At 39.0% G+C, this 22,731-nt stretch overlaps 2 pseudogenes; one reads left to right on the plus strand and one right to left on the minus strand.

The window, feature by feature from the left end:
• Window positions 1–756: 756 nt before the first annotated feature.
• LOC129082272 (spermatogenesis-associated protein 31A3-like) lies at window positions 757–4,326 on the minus strand (annotated as a pseudogene).
• Window positions 4,327–12,176: 7,850 nt separating this feature from the next.
• The window catches only part of LOC129082283 (40S ribosomal protein S24-like), an 83,674-nt pseudogene continuing 73,119 nt past the window's right edge, over window positions 12,177–22,731 (plus strand).

Below are 22,731 nucleotides of genomic sequence, written 5' to 3' on the forward strand. Positions count from 1 at the left end.
TGACTCTATCCCTGTCAATCTCTCCACTTATGTCCATCAAATTCTGCTCTTTATATTTAGGTGATCCTGTGTTGGGTTCACAAATATTTGTAAGGGTCATATCCTCTTGTTGGATTGTTTCCTTTATCATTATGTAAAGTCCTTCTTTGTCTCTTAATTTTGCCTTTGTTTTAAAGACTTTCTTCATCTAACATAAGTATTGCTACCCCAGCTTTTTTTCATTTACATTTACATGAAATATATATATTTTTCATCTCTTACTTTTAGACTGTATGTGTCATTCATTCTGTGGTGGGTCTCTTGTAGACAATCATATAAGTGGTATTCTTTCCTTATCTGTTGAAAAGTGATTATTTATAGGCACATATTTATTGCCATTTGTTCTTTATAATTATGTCCCCCCTTTTTTTCCTTTCTTCTTTTTAAAGTTTTGAAACTGGAAAAGTTAGCATTCATGCTGCCTGACACTACCAGAACCAATAAATAAAGACAAGATTGAATCTTCATGGGTGTTTTATTTAGGTGCTGGTGATCTGAGAAGATGCCCATTTTGTACCCTCAAACACCATCATAAAATCTCATTTCAAGCCAACCTTTTATAAGAGGAAAACATTGGTAAGGGGGGTTCACTGGCTTTGAAGCCCTTAGCTCTGCCAACCCTTCTTTAAGCTCTGCTGGGTTTGGCCTCTTATCATCCTCCCTCCCATCAGTGGGGATAAACATCTTGTGTTTGCTCTTAAATGGGTCCTTAAGTTTTCATATTCTGGGCTCCTGCTGCCTCTGGTTGCTCTGTCCACTCACTATAAGGTCATGTGGCCAGAGTGAGCACCCATGGCCATAACCAGAGGGGTCCCTCCCAGGGCCTCTGGATCTCCTCAGACACAGGTGAGGTGGTGGGGAGCTGTCCTTCTGGGGTGAGAAATGACTTTTGTTTTCACTTTCTCTCCCAAAAAGGAGCTGAGCTGAGGTGGTCTCCCCAAGACCTTGGTGAACTTGGCTTTTGAGTGGACCTCAGATACACAAGCAGATGAAGGGTGAAGAGGGGAATATTGAAAGAGTAATGTTGAGCCTCGCGAAGCTTGAGATTTATGGGCTCAAAGACCTAGAGGAGTGGGCCCCACCTGTGCCTCTCCTGAAGTCTTATCATACATGCTTCCAGCACCTGTCAAGTGAGTGGAATAAGGGAGGAACCCTCAGAGGAAGTGTTTATGTAAGGTAGCCAATCCTTCAAGGGTGCTTGATTTCTGGGATCCATGTGAGGGTGGCACCTAGGAAAATCATGGTTGGCAGCAAGCCAGGAGCTACCCACACTCATGGGATCAAACCCTGGTTGATCTGTTCTCACTTCCTGCCTAAATGGGGCACTAAGAGTTTTTCTAGATATTTTCTTTCTGGGCCTCAGTTTAAGCTAGTTCTTGATTCACTCTTCGAGGGCCTCATGTATCTTTCCGACTTCTTTGGGTTCATCCCAAGAATCTTCACTTTGAATCTGGCTGAACTTCTGAAGAGAACTTTTGGGGTCTTCCTCATACATTTCTGTAGACCCCTGCTAAATTCCTTCCCTAGTTCGTCCTTGCTATGGGACCTTCTATGGTACCAGGACTCCATCTTCTGTGAGTCCTGGACGCTTTTACTTGTAAATGCAGAGAGCTGCAAGAGTTCTTGCTTGTCCTGTGCCTGACATACCCCTGAGAATTGGCCCTAAGCCTTCATCAGTTCCAGAGACACCTGTACCCTGAAGCAGAGACCACCCTGTTCACCTGTGATGAGCTTCTTTTGAAGATGTTGCTCCTGGAGATTAGGGCTCATAAAGTGCCTGTGACGAATGGAAACTGACCTGTGGCCATGGGAGGTCCTACTATCCTGGGGAAGGTTGGGTTTGGGTTGTCTAAAGATTTCCTGATATCTTTTAGTCATTGATGGTAAAGCCCTCCCTTTGTTCAATTCCAGATGTTGAATATCAGTTGGAAAGAATGATTGTACCTTGTTTTAAAATGTAGGGCAAGATACCTCAGAAGTACTCATCTGGGGTAGAAAAGAAGGTGATCAGATAGAGAAAGAGCCATATGAGTCTGGATCTGGATCTGAGCCAGAGATGGGGGTGGGACAGGGGCAAGTTTCTAGTGAAAACTTGGGGTTGGGCCCCAGGGAGGGGCAATGGTGGGGCCTGGGAAAGCCCTGAAGGCCTTCTAGGCAGAATTGGAAAGTGGTTACAGATTCCAATGAATAAAATGGCAAGAGGTAAGAAAGCTTGCTAGGAATCTAGGCAGTAGCCACCAGGGACTCATTGTGCAGGAAAGGAAGAACACAGAATAGCTGGCTGAATGTCTGCTGTAGATTGTTCCCCTAAAATTGGAGATGTGAGAACTGCCAAGGACTGTGTACCTGCTCTGGTTTGTTCCTCATGCTCCAGAAGGCTTGGGCATTGTGGGGTCCTGCTCAGCACCCAGTGATTTCCACATATTCCCTAAAGAGTTCAGGAGGAAGTCTAAACTTTCTTGTTATGAAAATGACCCATCCTTTTCTTTTTCCTTTCAGATCTTCCATTCTGCTTTCAGTATCAGTGATCAGTGATTAGTATCTCCAGCAGCTTCTGGACATCGGGGTTGACATATGAGGAGCCACCAGCCTCTACCTGCCTGTACATGGGGTTTTCCCAAAATGAGGCTTGAGGTTGGTGGTGGGACAGATTTTCTTTCTGGAACTCATGCTGTGATGAGGTGGGGAAGAACAACGCCTTGGTAGTTACCCACTGCCAAGACAGGAACTTAATGGGACAGTCTGAGCAGCCAAGAGCTGAGATAATTGGGATGAGAGATGCCCAAAAGCAGTTATCTGGAAATTAGCTCTTTAGAACAATAACCAGTGGAATTGTCTTCCACACAGATTGGTCATAATGTTCTGCTGACAGGGCGGAAGCCAGAGGTAGAAGACACAGGATCAGAGGAACCAGAGAGTGATGTGGACATAATGGGAGCAGCATTTTTCATAAGCACCTGGCAGAGCCAGTGGGCTCCCGTGGGAGCAGTTTTTCACACTTCACCAGGAGGGTCTCAACATAAACACTGGTAAAAGGTTCCCTCGTCCAGGAGTCTCCCCTGGTGGCTGCAGGAGATGAAAGCAGAGACTGCAACTAATAGCAGATGGGCACGCTGGGCAGGGGTGAGCACCTGTGGTCCAAGGCTCCCCATGGTCCCCAAGCTAATTTCCCAGAGCTAATGCTGTCCCTCACCCCAGGGTTGTAGCCATACTTTGTCCCCATGGCCCCCTCCCAGGTCAGTCCAAGGTGGTATGTAGCCTTGAGGTCACATCATATGTTCTAGAAAGATGAAACTGCAGGAGAGAAGAGGAAAAAGATTCCTTATCTTTGCAGAAGAGAAATCAGGCCCTGAGCCCTTTTTAGTTTTTGCAGGCAATGCCTGCAGGCTGGAAATCAGGAGAGAGGGTCACATGGTGAAGCAGTGCCTGGGGGTCTTATGGGAGGCTGACTGCAATGGCCCCTTAGGGGAGGTGCCTGGGAGAGTTGACTGGAGCTCAAGCATCAGGGTCAAGGCCACAGGATCCCTGATAGTGATGGCAACACCTATGATAGGCAGCGCTTTGTTATTTACAAAGTGCTTCTACATTTACTCCCATCTCTGGCCCTCACAGCCACCAGTGGGGAAAAAAAGGACAAGGGCACCTCACAGAGAAATCTGAGCAAAGGTGAACAAGGTGCCCACAGTTGGACCTGGAGGTCCCACCTCCCAGTCAGGCACTGTTGGTCAGGGGCAGACCAAATGCCCCAGCTGGGACACCCCTACTAAGGAAACACCTATTTCCGGGCCCTCAAGGCTTCATTCCAAGTGGATTCTAAGGAGCACCTGTATCTGACCTCCTTCCCAGGAACCTCTCAAATGGCTATTTCCTGATGGACAAGCTGTGCAGCTGGCATCCTCGGGGACCTGGCTCTGGGTCCCCAAGGACAGGACAGATGGAGACAATTCTCAGGCACGAGGCTCACGGGCAGAAGCTCCCCTTTTAAATCTCCACTTTTCTTCCTGCCCCTCCACCTTGAGTCCTTGCCGTTGAAAGACAAGAAAAAGCGAGGGCATGGCACCCTAATCTCACTCTGTCTAGAAAATCTGTAGATGCTCACTGTGCACGCACAATTTGCCTTACAACATTTAACTAATAGGGCTCTGCGTTTTTTTTCTCTTTTATTTTGGAGGTGAATAACAATTATTTATGGTTTTACTTTTTTGAAACACATAAAGAAAGATTTTCTATATAAGACTGACCATGAATTTTTTCTGTCATTTCTTCTTCTGCACAAGAAACAGACATTCTCAGACCTACAGGCCCATCTGAGCTCCCTCAGATAGGGCCCTGATTTCCTGAGGCCACATCCCCACCCCTGCCTCTGCTCAGAGGCTCTCAGGGTCTCTGGCTTGCCCTGGGATCAGGCCCGATAAAGGAGAGGCTCATCCGGGTTGGGTGGCTCAATTGGTTGTAACACAGAACCATGCATCAAATGGCTGTGGGTTCAATTACTGGTCAGAACACATTCCTAGGTTGTGGGTTCAGTCCCTGTTTGAGGTGAGTATGGGTGTCAATTAATTGATATTTCTCTCATCTATGTTTCTCTCTCTCTTTTTCTCCCGCCCTCCTTCTTCCTCTCTCTCTAAGAAACATATCCTCAGGTGATATGTTTAAAAAAAAATTTAAATTAAAAGAAAGGCCTGCCCAAGATGCCTGCCATAGGAAGGTGGCTGGTGAACCAGGGCTCTGGGCCTGTTCCCCCTGCAGAGATCCAGCTCTTACTATCCAGTCCTTGGTCACTGGTCACTACATTTGGGGATGTGCCCTAGAGCCTCCTACCACACCTGGACTCTTGGTCTGAGATCTTTGAATGGAAACACTCATGCATGCTCTAACCTCTGCCCAGATTCCCATATTCCTGGTAGGGTGATGTTCTATTCTTTCCCGTCTCAGGAGTAGCTCTAGGTGATTCAGGAAAGTGAAAATAAGAATGGAAAAAAGGTAACACTTTTTGGGTCTGGGTCAAGGATTCTTTACCTCCTTGATATTTCTCTTTCCTAGGTGGTGGTAGGGATGGATGGATTACTCTCTAAGCAGGGGAGTGACAGGAGGAAGAGCAACAGTCCACATGAGTATGTGAGGATGATATCAATAATCATCTTTTAAAGAAAAGACAGGATTCTCCATAAACTGAATCCCACTGCTTCCCTCAGGCAACTGAGCATTGGGAGTGGCTTGTGGACTACAGGCCCCAGCCCATATCACAGAGCTGTGGTCTGGTCACAAAGGGCTGCAGAATGTGGGGAAGGGGGCAGAAGGGAGTAATCTGACCGCAGCCCCACCCTCACCCAGCCTAGTAGGCTCCATCCCTGCCCCCCCACCCCAGACCTTCTAGACCTTCATCAGTTTTCTATTTATTCCACTTGGAAGCCTGGTATCACCTACTTCCAGTGTGTCTTGGAAATCTTGGCTAGAATCCACCAGTTTCCAATTGTGTAGCTTTTGAAAGTCTGAAGTTCTCTTAGGAGTTTTGGGTATTTCACAAGGATTGATGCTCTCAGAATCTCCTCTGTCCTCAACTGCATTTTTTTCACCTCACATATTTACTTTTACTTATTTTTTTGTGAGAACATTTAAGTTCTATTCTCAGCAAATTTCAGACACAATACATTGCTACCTGCTAGATGTCATCATGTTATAAGTTAGATCCTCAGGTCTTCATCTTATAACTGAAAGTTTGTACCCTGTAATCAGCCTGTCCCCACCCTTTCCACCAACCCCAGTCCTTGGAATTCACTTTTTCTATAAGTTCATCTACTTTTTTAAAAAAAATTCCCCAGATAAGTAACAATATGAAGTATTTGTCTTTCTCTGTCTGGTTTATTTCACTTAGCATAATGCCCTTCAGTTTCATCCATGTTGTTGCAAATGTCAACCTATTTTTCACACATAATAATTTTTTTTACCTTCATCAATGCACAGATAAAACTTTATTTTCTATTAAGTTTGACAAATTTGGTATTGTTTTCATCACTCAAGTGACTGACACAAAAATTTAAATTAATGACATTATTTATAATTTATAAAACAAAATAATAAAAGATAACCTCCAAATGATATGTTCTATGTTAGTAGTATTTATACTTCTGAAGTTAGAAAAGCTTCACAGAGACTTATGGAAGATTCTGTGCAAACATACACACAGTGACACATGAATGCACACATGTACACATGCATGTACACACATTTTGACTGACCAGTTCAGTATTTTCAAATTCAAGAAATAAGCATTTCCTCATTTTATCAAATATTTTATATTTTGTCTTGATGTCATCTGTTCTTACTCTGCCCTAAATAGACAGTCTGTTCTCCAGAGTTTAGAAACATGTGTGATACACTCAGAAGCCAGGAATAGGTTAGTAAAGCTAAATTTCTGACCTTTGGGGTGGACATTGGGACTGAGGGACCAAGGCTTGGATTTGAGTCTAGTCTTCGACAGTCTTTTCTAATATTCCTAGTGTGTTCTATGCCTATTCACTTTTTCAGAGAGTGCCCTGCCTTCACTCTCCTGCCCTTTGCTGACCCCTTGAACTGTAACATTTACTGAAGTAAACATAATATACTAATTGGGTGGTAATCATAGAATGGGCTGGATTAACAGACTCATGATTCATGTATTAAAAGTTTCTTTGTAAGTATTTTATAAACATCAGCAGTTGCAGCTCCTGATTAACCAAGAAATGATCCTGACTACAAGGAAAGACCCTAACTACAAGAATTGGAGAAGCATCAGTGACTCATCTCAGAACCAGAAGAACACTGCCTGCAGGCCCTATTCCCAGATATTTCCAGTGAAACTGCAGATGGCTCAATGAAACTACATGATGATGCACTCAAAAGATAACAGTGAAACCACCAAAGAGCAGAACTGAGAACCTGCACAGTGCCAGAAGTTCCTTACCTCTCCTCTTCCCATGGTCCCCCTATACAAACGAGCCAGGATGGCTGAGATGATGAGATGGTCTTTGAGATGAGAGTCCTCCATATTCCAGGTTGCCAGCCCCTGAATAAAAGCAATTTCCTTTACTTCAGCACCTGCCTCTCACGTACTGGTTTTCAAAGATCTGGGCAGCTGGATCTGCACTCAGTTATAGTACCTCAAGTCTTTCCTGCACATTACAGAGAACTTTGAGTCCTACAGGAAATTCCCTTGGGACATCACTGAATATCCCTTTTGGCAGTAAGAATTGGGGATTTACTTAGGAATTGTACTTTTTAATCACTATATAATTAATTTTTCTTAATATGAAATATAGGCTCGAAAAATGTATAGTCTTTGTTGGTCATAGAGCTTTATAGAGTTTTAAGGGGAATGAGAGCATTTGTGTTCATTTGGCTGCACAGTCATGAATGTGCAGTTCAAGAGCACACCTTCAGCATCAACTGTTGTTTTTCTCTGTCCACAACCTATTTACCCTTTATGATATTGTCAATAGGGCATGAGAGTCCCCAGGGTGGACAACTAGAGACTGGGTAGCATGGAGGGTTCCAATGTGAACTACTAGCATCAATGGACAATTAGCATGGTGGGCCCTAATTGCTGCTCCATTTTCACAGTGTCTTATGACTGGAATATGGGTCTCATTTTGACTTAGGAAATCAACTGCAGGTATACAGAGGCCTAAACACCAACACAGCCTTCACATTCTGGCCTTCTCCTTCCCCTCCAGTGAGGAGCCCGTTCCTCTCAGTCAGGAAAGCAAACTCAAAAGGCTCAGCCAGTCACTGTGATGACCCTGGTGAATGTCCTCTATCCAGGTGAAGTTTTTGGTTGAAAAAGCAAGATCCACTTGAGCTTCTGGGAGCAGAAGGGATCTTTCAAAGGGTCTCAAGGAAGGTGTCAGAAGGTCCGAGTATCTGGCTGGAGGCTTTGGGGCAGGCCAGGGCCCCTAAACCATACTGCAGTGTCCTCCAGCAGTGACCCCTCTCCCGGCCCTGTGCCAGATGCCAGCCCACATACCCAGCACATTCAGCTTCTAAGAGGGGGGGGTCTGCTCAGTGGGGATGAAGAAAAGGGATCTCACCTCCTTCAAAGTCAGGTCAAGCAGAGTCCACTTGGTCTGAGGCTGACTGGTGAGATCACAATCCATAACGTATCTCTTTTCTGCCCTGAAAGGGGACTCCCTCAATGTGAGGATTCACCAGGCTATCCTAACAATAAAAGAAAAAAAGCCCCTTATGGTAGGGAGAGCAGGAGAGAGGTCAGAGGAGGAAATTTTTGTGAATGTCAGTCTTCTAACTGATTTTAAGATAAAACCACAGATTTGGAGAAAGTGCTTTCAAAACGTAGATCTGATAAAAAATCTGTTATCCAAATATACATAACTTCTACAATCTCAACATGAAGAAAACAAGCAAAGTAACCCAATTTTTAAAAATGAGTATAAGCTTTGGAGAGATACCTCACCACAGAGTACCACAAAGTACGTGGAAGTTACCCTCACCTCCTCCCAGGACCAACATGAAATTACAATTAAATTATAGAACAAACAACCTGAATAACAAACTAAAAACAGGGTGAGCATAAGTCTTATAACCAAGAATTACAGAAGAAGCTACATTCAATCTGATAGGAAAGAGAGAGATGCTAACTGTGCTAGTCCCACACCTATGTGTGCTAGTAGGGAATCTGTGAGGATAGCTCAGCTGCAGAAGTAGCCCCTGAAGATCCCACACCAGGTTCCCCAGCCCAGAGCACAAGCCAGGAAAATGCACCCACCTAACATCTGGCTATGAAAATCACTGGGGATTCTGTCTTATGGAGAGACAAGGGTCTGGTAGAAAACAAGGAGTCCTCATAAAGGGCCTGTGCCCAAAATTTCACACTAGAAAAAGAACAATAAGCAAAGCCCTAAGTGATTAAAAGGAAAGAAAGCAATAAAGACCAGAGAAAAAAAATGAATGAAATAATGTCCTAAAAAAAAAAAAAGTTCAATGAAACCAAGAACTGGTTCTTTGAAAATATAATCAAGATTGATAAACCTTTAGCAAGAGTCATCAAGAAGAAAAGAGAGAGGACCCAAATAAATAAAATCAGAAACAAAAGAGGGGAAGTAACAACAGACACCACAGAAATACAAAGGTTGTAAGAAAACATTATGAACAACTATATGCCAACTAATTGGTCAATGTAGGCAAAATGAACAAATTCCTAGAAATATACAATATTCCAATACTGAATCAGGAAGAGTCAGAAAATCCAAGTAGACTGATTACAAGTAACAAAATCAAAGCAGTAATCAAAAACTTCCCAGCAAACAAAAGTCCTCGGCCAAATGTCTTTAAGGGGAATTTTACCGAACTGTCAAAGAAGGACTAACACCTCTCCTGAAATTATCCCAATAATTGCAAGAAGAGGGAAGCTTCCCAAGCTCAATGTATGAGGCCAGCATTATCCTAACTCTAAAACAAGATAAGGACACTACAAAGAAAGAAAATTATAGGCCAATATCCCTGATGAACATTGATGCTAAAATCCTCAACAAAGTATTAGCAAATGGATTCAGCAAAGTATTAAAAAGATCACACACCATGATCACGTGGGATTTATTCCAGGGATGCAAGGATGGTTCAATATTTGCAAAGCAATAAATGTGATTCACCACATAAACAAAATGAAGGATATAAAGCACATGATCATATCAACAGATACAGAAAAATCATTTTATAAAATTCAGCAGCATTTATGATAGAAATTCTTTGCAAAGTGTGAACAGAGAGAAAGTATCTCAACACAATAAAGGCCATATATCACAAACCCACTGCCAAAATCACACTTAATAGGTAAAAACAAAAATTGTTCCCCTTAAGATCAGGAATAAGACAGGGATGTCCACTTTCACCTCTGTTATTCAACATAGTACTGGACATCTTAGTGATGGCAATCAGATAAGGGTAGGAAATAGAAGGTATCCATTCTGGAGCAGAAGAAGTAAAACTGTCATTATTTGCCAATGGAGTGATACCATATATAGAGAGAGAACCTTAAATATTTCATGAAAAAAAGTCTGCTGAAACTGATATATTCAGTAAAGTAGCAGGGTATAAAATAAATATTCAGAAATAAGTTGCACTTTTATACACCAATAATGAACTATCAGAAAGAAAAACTAAAAAAAAATCCCATTTACAGTTGCATCAAAAAAAAAAAAAAAAAAAGCCACCACGGAATAAGTTTAACCAAAGAGGTAAAAGACCCTTACTCAGAATATTATAAGACACTGAGGAAAGAAACTGAAGAAAATACCAATAAGTAAAGACATACTGTGTTCATGAACAGAAAGAATTAGCATCATTAAAACATCCATACTACCCAAAGCAGCCCATAGATTCAAAGCAATTACTATAAAAATGCCAATCGCATATTTCAGAGAACTAGAACATATATTCAAAAAAATGTATACAGAGCCACAAAGACCCTGAATAACTATAGCAATCTTGGGAAAGAAAAATAGAATTGGAGGTATCATGTTACCTGATATTAAGCAGTACTACAAGGCCACAGTAATCAAAATAGCATGGTACTAGAATAAAAACAGACATATAGATCAATGGCAGAGAATAGAGAGCTCAGAAATTAAGTTATGGCTTAATGGTCAATTAATATTTGACAAAGTAAGCAAGAATGTACAATGGAATATGTACAGCCTATTCAATAAATGGTGTTGGGAAAACTGGATAGATATATTCACAAAAATGAAACTATGCTACCTCCTTATACCATACACAAGAATAAACTCAAAATTGATTAAAGACTTAAATGTAGACTTGAAACCATAACAATCCAAGAAGAAAACATACACTGTAATTCTTGGTCATTTCTCTTAGCAATATTTTTTTTCTGATATATCTTCTTGGGCAACAGAAGCAAAGGAAAAAAAATGGTAATACACCAAATTAAAAATCATATTTCAGTTAATGTTAAGAGGTGTCATCTACCTAGATAGATCTGTAGTCAGGATCAACAAGACTACAAATTTTGATTTAATTTGTCTGTGATGGAGTGTAAGAATCTTCCCTCCATCACAATGGAAGTCTGTGGACTAACTTTAATTTTGAACAGTGGCTTATAGCAGTGGCAATTCATTTCTGTGAGCCTCCTTTTAAATTTCCAGACTCCTCCAAAATGTTGATACAAAAACACAGGATCGGCCAAAATGCTAATAAAATGGTCTTAAGAATGAATTTAGTTTCAAGTTTTGTTCATACTAACATGGAGCTACAATTGGTAGAAAAAGCAAATACTAGCCAGTAGGATCAAATGCAGTTTGAGGAAAAGTCAAGGGCTGTATTTAGTCTGAATCATGCAACAGGAAGTTTTTTTAGCATCCTCCTCCACCTATCATTGGGATGTCATTCCTACCCACTTGTACAGTGAGACATGAGGCACTCTGGTGAGAAGGCACAGAAAGAAGTATAAGGTGATTTGTAGTTCAAGCATAGTATTTGACACCATTTTGTTCCTTTGGCCTGTTTTTCCCTTCTAAGCAATGAAACATCATTTTCCTTTTCTGTAAATCAGATATAGTGTGAATTAAATGAGTATATATGTAAAATATCTAGCAGATTGCTAGTACCAAGTAGCTAAAAATAGTTCACCATCTACGATGTACTACTTAGTAGTAGCAGTATAATTTACTTTTTATAAATCATATGACAGTTAATAAGAGGAAAATGAAGACAATCTCTAAATTATTAATAAAAAGGTAATAAATAGTATAGAATGTGAAGGGAAATGGGCTTTCCCAAAATAGAAATATTAATGAGAAAAATAAGTATTAAAGGAGGCAGAATAAAGGATTAGACTGGCTACTAAAGATTTAGCAATTTTTTTGCTAAGAGATAAAAACAATGTTTAACAAAGCCACATAGTATCAAACAGTCTCACTTCAGAAATCCCTGAGTACAGACAAATTTTACCACCAGTTAATTAAAAGAACCTGAAGTATCTCATTCCATGGAATGATATCTCACTGTTCACCTCACCCTGGCGAACATTAAATCAGCCCTCTTGCAATGGGGAGACACGCCTCCCCGGAAAGAGGGCGAGGTTTGAGCTGAGCCCGTGTGGCCGGAGACTGTCCCTCCTTGCGGACATGGCGGCCGGAAGAGGGGCAAAGGCCAACAGGGCCGACATTGGCCTCATTGGTTGGAGGGCTGGACACGCCCAGCGGCTTTCAGGGCACCTGGAATTCTAGGAGGACTTTTAAAACAGAGCACCCCGGGGAAAGCGAAAAGTGAGTTGGTGGGTTCTCTCCCTCCCCCGAGTGGGGGGAATATCAACAGTCACCAGGAGGCCCATCAACCGTGGCCAGTGCAAGTCTGTGAGCAGGATCCTGGGGACCCCGACTGCAAACGATGCCTGAAAATGGACAGTGACTGGAGATCAGCTAAGCCACCTACGTTTACAATACTTTGGAGCGGGAAAAGAGGTTCCTGGTGCAATCTTGAACTGAGCTGGAAGAGGATAATAAAGTGATATTTTGGGGGTGTCTTAGAGGGAATGGGCTTTGAGGAAGAAGCTTTCCATTATTTCCAAAGACCTTGGTAATAAAAGTCAGCACTGTGAACAGATTTCTCTTCTTGTGTTATTTTCAGTTTTGAACCTATATAGAAGTTGTAATGAGACTACTTTTGCTGTCACACTCTGACTCTTTCCTCTTACTTTTGTTACCTAGATATTTTAGGCAGAAATTTTCCATTAAATAAAAGATTTTTTCTTTCCCACCCAACTCCATCTTTGTAAACTTGTCTGGTAGGCAGCAAGCAGTAGGACCCGTCCTATTGGTTGGGTTCAGTAACATTCTTTCATTCATTCATTTTTGTCTGAAACAATGAGTATCTATAATTTTCAAGTATTTTGTTGTTAACTAGAGATACAATCTGAGAAATATATGTCTGCCTTCATGGAAGTGAAATACAAGCAATTAAACATATATCAAACTATTGCAAAATATGACATATAGAAACATAAGTACCTAGGATGGTGATACAAGAGACTAATGCAGGGGGAATAGAGACTGAGGGGTTACATAAGATGATCAAAGAATCCTACTTAAAATAATATTTTTAAAATGAGATCTCAATCTACCAGATATATTAAGAATGAACAGATTAACCCCTTATCAGATGTATTGGTAAATATGTTCTACCATTCTATGGGTTGCCTTTTTATTTAGTTCATGGTCTCCTTAGCTGTGTAAAACCTTTTTAGTTTGATGTAGTCCCACTTGTTTATTTTTCCTTTTGTTTCCCTTGTCTGGGGAGATGTATTAGATGAAATATTGCTACAACCACGTCCCAGATTTTATTGCCTATGTTTTGTTTTAGAATTTTTATGGGTTTGGGTCTAATATTTAAGACTTTAATCCATTCTGAATTTATTTTTGTGTGTCGTTTAAGAAGGTGGTCTAGTTTCCTAAACCAGAAGAAAGTGAGCTAGCATCATCATCAATAAATCACAAACGACGAGTGCTGACAAGGATGTGGAAAAAAGGGAATTCTTTTGCACTATTGGTGGAAATGTGGACTGGTGCAACCACTGTGGAAAGCAGTATGCAGTTACCTCAAACAATTAAAAATGGATCTGCCTCTTGATTCAGCAATCCCACTTCTGGGAATACATCTAAAGAAACCCAAAACACTAATTTGAAAGAACATATGCACCCACATGTTCATTGCAGCATTATTTGCAATCACCAAGATATGGAAGCAGCCCAAATGTCCATAAGTAGATGAGTGGATAAAACACCTATGGGATATTTACACAGTGGAATACTACTTGGCCATAAAAAGAAGAAAATTTTACACTTTGCAATAGCATGAATGGACCTGGAGAACATTATGCTAAGTCAAATAAGCCAGTCAGAGAAAGACAAATACCATATAAATTCAATTATATGTGGAATCTAATGAACAAATTGAACTATCAAGCAAAATAGAGACAGACTCATAGATAAAGAACAGATGACCACTGTTGGGGTGGGCAAGGTTAGGGAGTGGAGGGATAGAGCAAAAATGAAAAAGGACTCATGAACATGGAAAACAGGATAGTGGTTTCACGGAGGAGAGGGGTATAACAAGGTTAAATGGCAATGGAAAAACTATGATTAAAAAAAAAAAGAATGAGCAAAACAGTCCATTCCTGACCAAGGCCTGCAGCTTGGAGAGGGCAAGGACAAAAGAAATCCATAATGACAGGAGCATAATAAGAGGGAAAGAAAGTGGTCATGAGATGTGGTTGGAGAGGTAAGGAAGAGACAATATAGGGAGCCCTAGAGGTCATATTGAACAATTTAGATTTTATTCTAAAAGTGAAGAAAAGCCATGAAATAATGTGTGTGCTGTATGGTAGTGGTATTTTATGATCTGATAAAACTTTTGAAATAAAATCACTCTAATTGCTAATAGAGTCAATAGAATCAGTGTACTAGATGAAGCAGTGAGACCAGTTAGAAAGTACCTGAATTAGTTCAGATATGGCATGGTTGTTTAAACCAAAGTAGAAGATTGGAGATCAATATAAGAAGACAAATTCAAGATATATATTGAAGATAGAATCCAATAAAATTTTCTGTTAAGTTGTATTGGAGAGGGTAGGAAAAAGGAATAATCATGGATATGCCCTAAAATTGTAGTTTGATTAATTGTGTAAATTGTGATGATATCTACTGACATGGAAAGGACTGGGGTAAATAATTTTGGGAGAGAGAAATCACTCTATTTTGGACTCATAAAATTTTACGTGCTTGTTAATTAAGACATCAAATTAAAAGTTAGATATATGAGTCTGGATCTCAGGGGAAAGCCCTAGGCTAGATGTACATAATTGAGCTTCATAACTGTATGGCTAATATTTTAAGCCACGTCAATGTGTTAAATCTCCTAGTGAACGGGTAGAGAGGAAGGAGGAACCGAAACTAAGGCATCAAACAAGCCAATCTTTGGAGAATGTGTACAGGAAGAACAGCCATGGAAGGAGAAATGGGCGTGGTCAGTGCAGGTGATAAAGTAGGAAAGTGGCATTCATTCATTGTGTGACTAAAAATCTTCCCTGACACTGTCCAAGCTTCTTTCTGTGACTTAATTATCAAGCTCATTATTTCAATTCCTCACAATCTCAAACACAGATTTAGTCTGTTTAAGTACTATGATTCCTCTTTACTATGGCTGTCTTGTAGCATTCTATTTTAATTCTCTGAAGTCTAGTTTTTCATCTATAAAATAAAGAAAAAATCGTTGGTTGTGAGAATAAAATAGACATATTAAAATCACTAAAGACAGTACTTGGAATATAATAAGCACTCAGTAAATAGTGTTGTTATTTGAATTTGTATTATTTTGCAGAACCTCTCTCTTACACTACTGACCACAACTAGTCCAAAGTTGACCACTGTTACACAAAAAATGACTAAGATAATGACAACATAAAGTAATTTATGAAAATAAAAGATCAAGAAGTACAAATGAGAAAGGTATTAACAAAGGTCATGTGAAAGATATGGAGGGGCAATTACTTATAGCTCATGCATAAACCTATAAAATGCTTCCAAAACAAAACTGCAAGAAACAGGCAATAAAGGGAGGAGGAAAAAGAAAAGGACAAAAGGAAAAAATCATCAATTTTGTCTCAAAAAACTGGTAAATGAAAACTTTCCCTTTTCTTCTGCAAGAAAAAATAAGTAAGAATTTTAAAAATATATAAAAATTCTACCTTTGAACCTCATACAAATTTTTGAAAGGTGTGATATAAATATATGACAATATAATGATAGGGGTACTGAAGAAAGATGGCACTCAAGTAATGTGACTATTATTGGCACAAATAAATTTATCACAGAATTTCTGGTCTTAAAGGAAAACTTTGGCAACTGTCACCAATGTAATTATATGTATTTTTTAAAAGATGACTCAATGACACAATGCCTATTGATCATTTTGTTTAAGAAATAGCAGGGCAGGACTTCAGAAATTGAAAGTGTTTAACGCTATTGAATTCAAACCATAAAATATTTGTGGAGGTTGTATTGCAAAAACTAATGGTTATAGTCATAAGAATGATATGTGGTATCCAAATCTTGCAACAAAATGAAAATGGTTAGCAGCCTAGTCTCCTCCATTGAATTAGCAGAGCCCACTAAAAGGGTAAGATGGTGCATTACCACAGGAATGCTACATTAGGAAAATGCTTTCGACTAGAGATAACATCCCATATTTTCAGTCATGATATACATATGGGGTAGCCATTCAAGTGTGTGAGATATAGGAGAATAATACATAAGCAATCTGATTAGCAATCCAATAAAATGGATGGAATTAATAGGAAATAAATATCAGTATGCCTGGAGACTCAAATGCATGGATGCAGGCTTCCACTGTCCACAGTGGCAATAGATGGAGTGCATAACTTTTCACACTGTATTATCCTTAAAAGGTTATGGAATGTCACTGATAAAGACATTAAAACACAAAAATCCACAAGAGATATTTGGTTGCCACTATTCTCTCTGCATTGTAGAAACTATAATCTCAAGTGCTTATCCACAGCAAAATTGAGAGGGATTGAATTGTCGCCATCCTTCTTTAACACAGTGTAGGAAACTGTTAAAATTTAAGCCATGGGTGAGATACAGGACAAGGAGATGCAAAGAATGCATCATGAAGATTCAAAGGACGGCATATTGTATGGAACCAAGAAAATATTCAGGAAGGACGGAACATTAAAATGAACCAAAGGAAGGACATATTTAGGCAGTTTTTCTGTTTGTGTGTGTTGATTTTTCTTAAAGTTGTTAACATATTAATATGTACTGTGAAACTACAAGGTGGAATTATCATCTGATTTGATCATGAAATCATAGACACTTTCTCTCTCAATATTCTATGAGGTGAGAATTTTTAGTAAATTTGCTCTTGAGCTTTGCTTCTCAAAATTTGGTCTGTAGCCCAAAAGCATTTCCATCCTGGGCACTTGTTAGAAATTCAGAATCATGGGCCTAGCCCAAGGCACCCAAATTATTAAACTTTCAAAAGCTCTAATCTAGAGGAGTCAGCAAAGTTTTACTGAAGAGGTCAGATAGTAAATATTTGTAGCTTTGTGGGCCATACAGTCTCTGTCACTACTACCCAACTCTGCCATTTTAAAGTGAAGGTAGCCACAGGCAATATGCAGATGAGTGGAACTGGCTATGTTCTAATAAAACTTTATTAATAAAAACACATGGAAGCACAAATTTGGCACTAGGTAGTTTCCCAAATGCTCGATTAAAGCATAGCATAAAAGGAGTGTGACCAATATCTCAGTTTCATGTTGCATCAATGAGAATGAAAACGTGCTAGAAATGGGCACCAGTTTGAAGAACATTGTAGCAATGTGAAGCATAAGTATCATAGCCCTGAATTAGAGTGATGGTAGTGAAATCATAAAGGTGTGAATATACAAGAAATCCCATAGTTCAAAGAATCTGGTTGGATATACGGTTAATTCAAAGTTACTCTATGCAAGTCAAACTTTTTTTATAGAGCCTAGGAAAATAGGAATACCATTGCTGAGGACTTAATTATCAGAAGAAAACACTGGTATTGCAGGGAGAAAATGGTAATTTGTATGTTGAATATAATTTGCTGATATTATATATAAGGAAAGATGTCTGGGAAGCAATTTGAAAGTTGGGTCAATGGGCATATGCCAAATAGAGCTGAAAATTATCCTAGTGAAAAAGAAATGCTTACTGAATCAGATGAAATCTACAGAAGAATTGTGGGGAGGGGAAAGAAAGGAGACAAAGAAGGCAACATTCAGGAGATGACAGAATAAGCAGAAAACTAGAAGTTCAGCAGTGCACAAATGAACAGAAAAGCTAAATTCAAAGAAGAAAATGAATATTGCAGATAATCTGATATCCTAAGGCTCTTACATACATTCACTGAAAAATAAATATTGCCATGGTTTTCATATACATATCTATATAGAAACCTATAGATATAAGGGGGTGTGTGTGTATGTATGTGTGTGTGTGTATATATATATATACACACACACACATACATATATATGTATACAGGAGTAAAAATTATAACACCACAACCCAAGGTCTACCAAAAAGAGGCCAGATAGCATGGTTTTATATTTCTGGAAAACTAAAGCCATCTCTCATTTGCTAACAATGCTTAAATGACCTTAAAAAAAATCCTTATGATTAACTGTCCTTCTATTTCCTTGCATCTTATAACACAGTTCAGAATATTAACAGGGGGAAGGCTGAATGACAGCCAGAGATGGTCTGACAGATAATGGCAAGAACAGCTTAGACTGATTTAAGAATAAGCTGTAAACTCTGCTGAATATACCTCTATGAATACTTCCAATCTAGGACTAACAGGTTTTCATTCTTCAAGAAGTTCTCAGAATTATAAAGAATTAAAATAAAGATGATCTTTGGTGTATTCTCTACATCGAGTTCATGTTGAAAATGTACATTTAAATCACATGAGCTAACAGCATCAATTTATAAATTACAGCCAATTTTTCCCACTAAGTACTTTCTATCTTTTTCTTAGTAACATAGTAGATACCAACAATATTATACATACCAACTAGTAAGTTGTGGCTAATCAATACTAAGTACTAAGGTTAGAGCACGATATTTTTTGCTTGAGATTTTCTGTTGGCTATCAAAAATAGCTGAAGTCATCTTTCCTTTATGTTTTGCATACAGATATAACATCACTCTTTAGTTGGCAGTTGTATCCTACTTTTAGTACAAAAGAGGATAAGAATAATAGGAATAATAGCTAACATTAATTAAGAGCTTATGTGGCAGGAGCTCTTAGAAAATCTCTAAATGTATTAACTCATATAATAACTCAACCTTATTGCTTCTTTGTGCATTTTTGCACATAACAACTATCTAGAATTTATCTTAAAAATCATTAAATCCCTGAGTGCCTCAGTTTGTATTTTCCTTGCAATGTAGATTGACACTGTTCAGTAGATTCAGCCTAAAAAATTTGCAATCACAGACATAGTATGTGCTCAACAGGTTCTGGCCAGCAAGAAAAATGTTTACATATATGTTGATTAATTCAAACCCATGGAGCACACATGGAATTGGTCATATCAGTTTAAGAAGGAACCGATTCACTCTCTCAATCTGACTTGATTCCAGGGCAACATCTACACATTTTAAGAATATGGAAAGATTGCCAAGTGAATGACAGCAAATGCATAGAATTTAGTTTTATTCTTACCTGTACTCTGTTAGCTGTGTTAATGCTGATATGCTTTAGAAATCTCAGAAATGGAAAGTTATTCTAAGAGGTAGAGTTGAGATTAACAAATACACCTTACACTGCTTGTGGATGGAATTTTAGAGTCTTTAGCTAAACACCCACCACTACTTTAAAATTGTTTATGACATTTATTCTATTTGTGTTTTGTTTGTTACTAGTTCCTACCCCAACCCCGACCCATATTTCCGTGAGACTTCCAAGTCTTCCACATTGAACTAACAAGGAAAATGGGGACAGACTCATAGACAGAAAGCAGGATGACAGCTAGTGGGGCGGTAAGTTAGGGGATGGAGGGATTGAACTAAAAGGAAAAAGGATTCATGGACATGGACAACAGCATGGTGATTGCAGGGCAGAAGGGGTGTAAAGGGACTAAAAGGTGATATAAAAAAAATACAATAAGGATTAAATTACCCCAACCCTTCGTGTTATTTTTTTTTCTTGCTAAAATCAGAGAGTGAGCTTTATTGCCTCCGTCCCTCAGTCACATAGTGCATACACCATAGACATTTATTTTCTTTGCTTCCTTATGCACATGCATTAAAGCCCATAGTTGACAGAAACAGACTTTTGAAAAACATCACTGATCCTAAAATAAAATGCAGGTGATTTCTGCCCCTATGTGACCCCTTAACATCAGTGATCTATCACTTCCCAGGTGTCAGTTACTGACTAAAGAAATAGAAACAATAATATTTAAGTGATGCTTTTAAGACTGAATTAATTCATAGTGGCAAGTATAAAATATCAATTTATACAGAATGTTGCTTTTCAACTATATTAAAGATACAAAAACAGAAACAAATGGCCTATGTATAATAAATGCAGTTTTGATCCTTCTAGATAATAAACTGTCAGGGAAATTCACTCTGTTCCATAAATCATGGCACAGTATAGAATACCTACAATTTCTGGTTTTCTTTAAAGATAAAGGAAGAGAAACTGACATTTAAATGTTCAGTGCTACACTAGGGATATTTGCATATATTGGACCACTAAATGCTCACATAAAACTTAGAAGGCTGGCATTATAATCCCCATTTTACAAATGAGGAGAGTGAGTTTCAAAAAAAGTGACATAACTTGCTTGAAATGATAAAGTTGGTAAATGGCTTAGACCGAGTTTGAACTTAAATTTTTGGCTTTATAGTTTGCCTTTGCCCTTCTTACTATAAAAAACCAACTTCCTATGTGCCATACTTGGGTATGTAAAGAAAAGAGAAAGGGAAGGGGAAAGTGGCAGAGAGTTAGAAAGAAATGGAGAGGAGACACATAAAATAGTGAACTGTGTCCTTGAACAAAATTCTTATTTTCCATTTTATGCTCTATTTTAATACAAACTAATCCCACTGGTTTCATAGGCAAAATTTGGTTTGGAGGATTATAAGAATGTTTCTGTGGGGACTGAATGGGTCAGCTGCTTTAATTCCAGACTGTTTTCTACTATTCCTATTTGGTAGCAGATATTAGAGAAAAGTTAAGTATACAGCAGTCACTGACTTCAAATTAAGTCGTAATAAATGCAGATTTCCATGAAGATTCAATGAGTTAGTAATTACAGTTTTATTGCAATTTGAAATGGTGAAATAAACTCAGTCTCCACTGCCCCATACATGTAATTGATGAGTTAATTTGTCTTCAGCACTCTCACTGTTCTAATATTTCTCCATCAATGCCATGAAAATTAATAGGATGCAAAATGTATAAAATTTTACCCACTAAAAAAAAACATTGTACAGTACCAGGGAGACATATTTATTTCAACTGTGGATGGTACAGGGTCACCATTTTTTTCCCTTTACCAGTGACATTTTCAGATTTGACATTCTGTGACATTTTCGGTTTAATATTGCTAATACCCTGGCTGCAGAATTAAAAGTACACCCCGAGGAAGGGTTGAATGCAGACACATCAGGAGAGTGTAACTATTTTTCCTCCTCCTAACAAATGTTTATATGGAAACAATACACACAGCATGAAGCAAGGAACAATTCTGTTTATCCTTACTTTTTTTCAGTAGGGATTTGGGGTGGTCAATTCTAGGTTCTCAAGGGTTGATTCTTCACAGGAACCCTGATGTGCAAAGAACCAAAGTGAGATACCACCTGTGTGTCACCCAAGGACTATATAATACACATATAAAGTAGACATTAAAAGAAACGTGCTTGACATACAGCCAGTGAGGCAGCCTCACATACAGACGGCTGAAGAAAGGTCTCGATGATGACGATTCAGAAGCCACAGGAGTCCCTACACTAGATATCCTTACTTGATGAATAAGCCACAATATTAATTGAATGTTGATGCTCACTGACATTTTATAGGGTTCTGTTTAATGAATGAAAGGTTAGATTCATTTTTTAAAGGGTAGTTGAAAAGCTCCATCCGACTGTCCCTTGACAATACCTGGGGACTCCTGTTGCATCCTAAGGATGCCACTTCATCTCCTCCCTAGCTCAGTCACTGCTCACTTTCCTTCATCCTTAAGCAGTATAATTTTTCACTGGGAAGGGGAATGTCCGTACAAGATTCAACCATTACTATTGAGTAAAAGAAATATGGGCAATTTCTGAGCTGTGGGATTTGGCCCAGTGTATCATTTTCCAATGACAAATAAGATATTTACCTTCGATTGATCCAACCTTCCTTTTCCCCACTACCATTAGCCCATAATCTATTGAAAGAACTGAGCCACTCCCCAGCCTTCAAATACGGACATTTATATAAATAATATTTGGGCTTCAGATGGAGACAAAGGACCTGGGATGAACTGAGAGAATATTTGGATCTACCAGATCAAGCGAAAAATGAGATAAGTTTTCGTTTTGGATGGTCTTCTGGGTTTTTTTTTTTAAACTTTACTGATGTATAATTGACAAATAAAATTGTATATAGTTAAGGTATAAAATGTGATGATTTAGATTGTATAAAGATTACCACAATCAAGCTAATTAGCATATCCATTACCTCACATAGTTACTTTTTTTTTTCATGCATGGTAAGAATACTTAAGATCTCCTCTCTTAGCATATTTCAAAGACATGATACAGGACTAACTATAGCCAATTGCTGAACACTAAATCCTCAGGAATTATTCACCTTATTACTGAAAGTTTGTACACTTTGACCATCTAAAAATTATAGCTGGTAATCCACTTTAATGTTAGTTCTAGGTGCTCCTGGCTTCCCTGAGTGCTCTGCTTTAGGGCCTCAAATTACACCTTGGTGCAGATGCAAGGGTCCTATCAGGCAAAGTCAACATGTACCAAAGGCTAAATGTGATTGCACAGACCTTTTGAGAGTCAAACAATACCAGAAAAGACTTTGGCCCTGGAGGAGCTTCAGCCTGCTGTAGGTTTC

This window comes from Pteronotus mesoamericanus, unplaced genomic scaffold, assembly GCF_021234165.1.
Source record: "Pteronotus mesoamericanus isolate MK-2021 breed Mesoamerican mustached bat unplaced genomic scaffold, CSHL_Meso_final contig_124, whole genome shotgun sequence".
Lineage (NCBI taxonomy): Eukaryota > Metazoa > Chordata > Mammalia > Chiroptera > Mormoopidae > Pteronotus > Pteronotus mesoamericanus.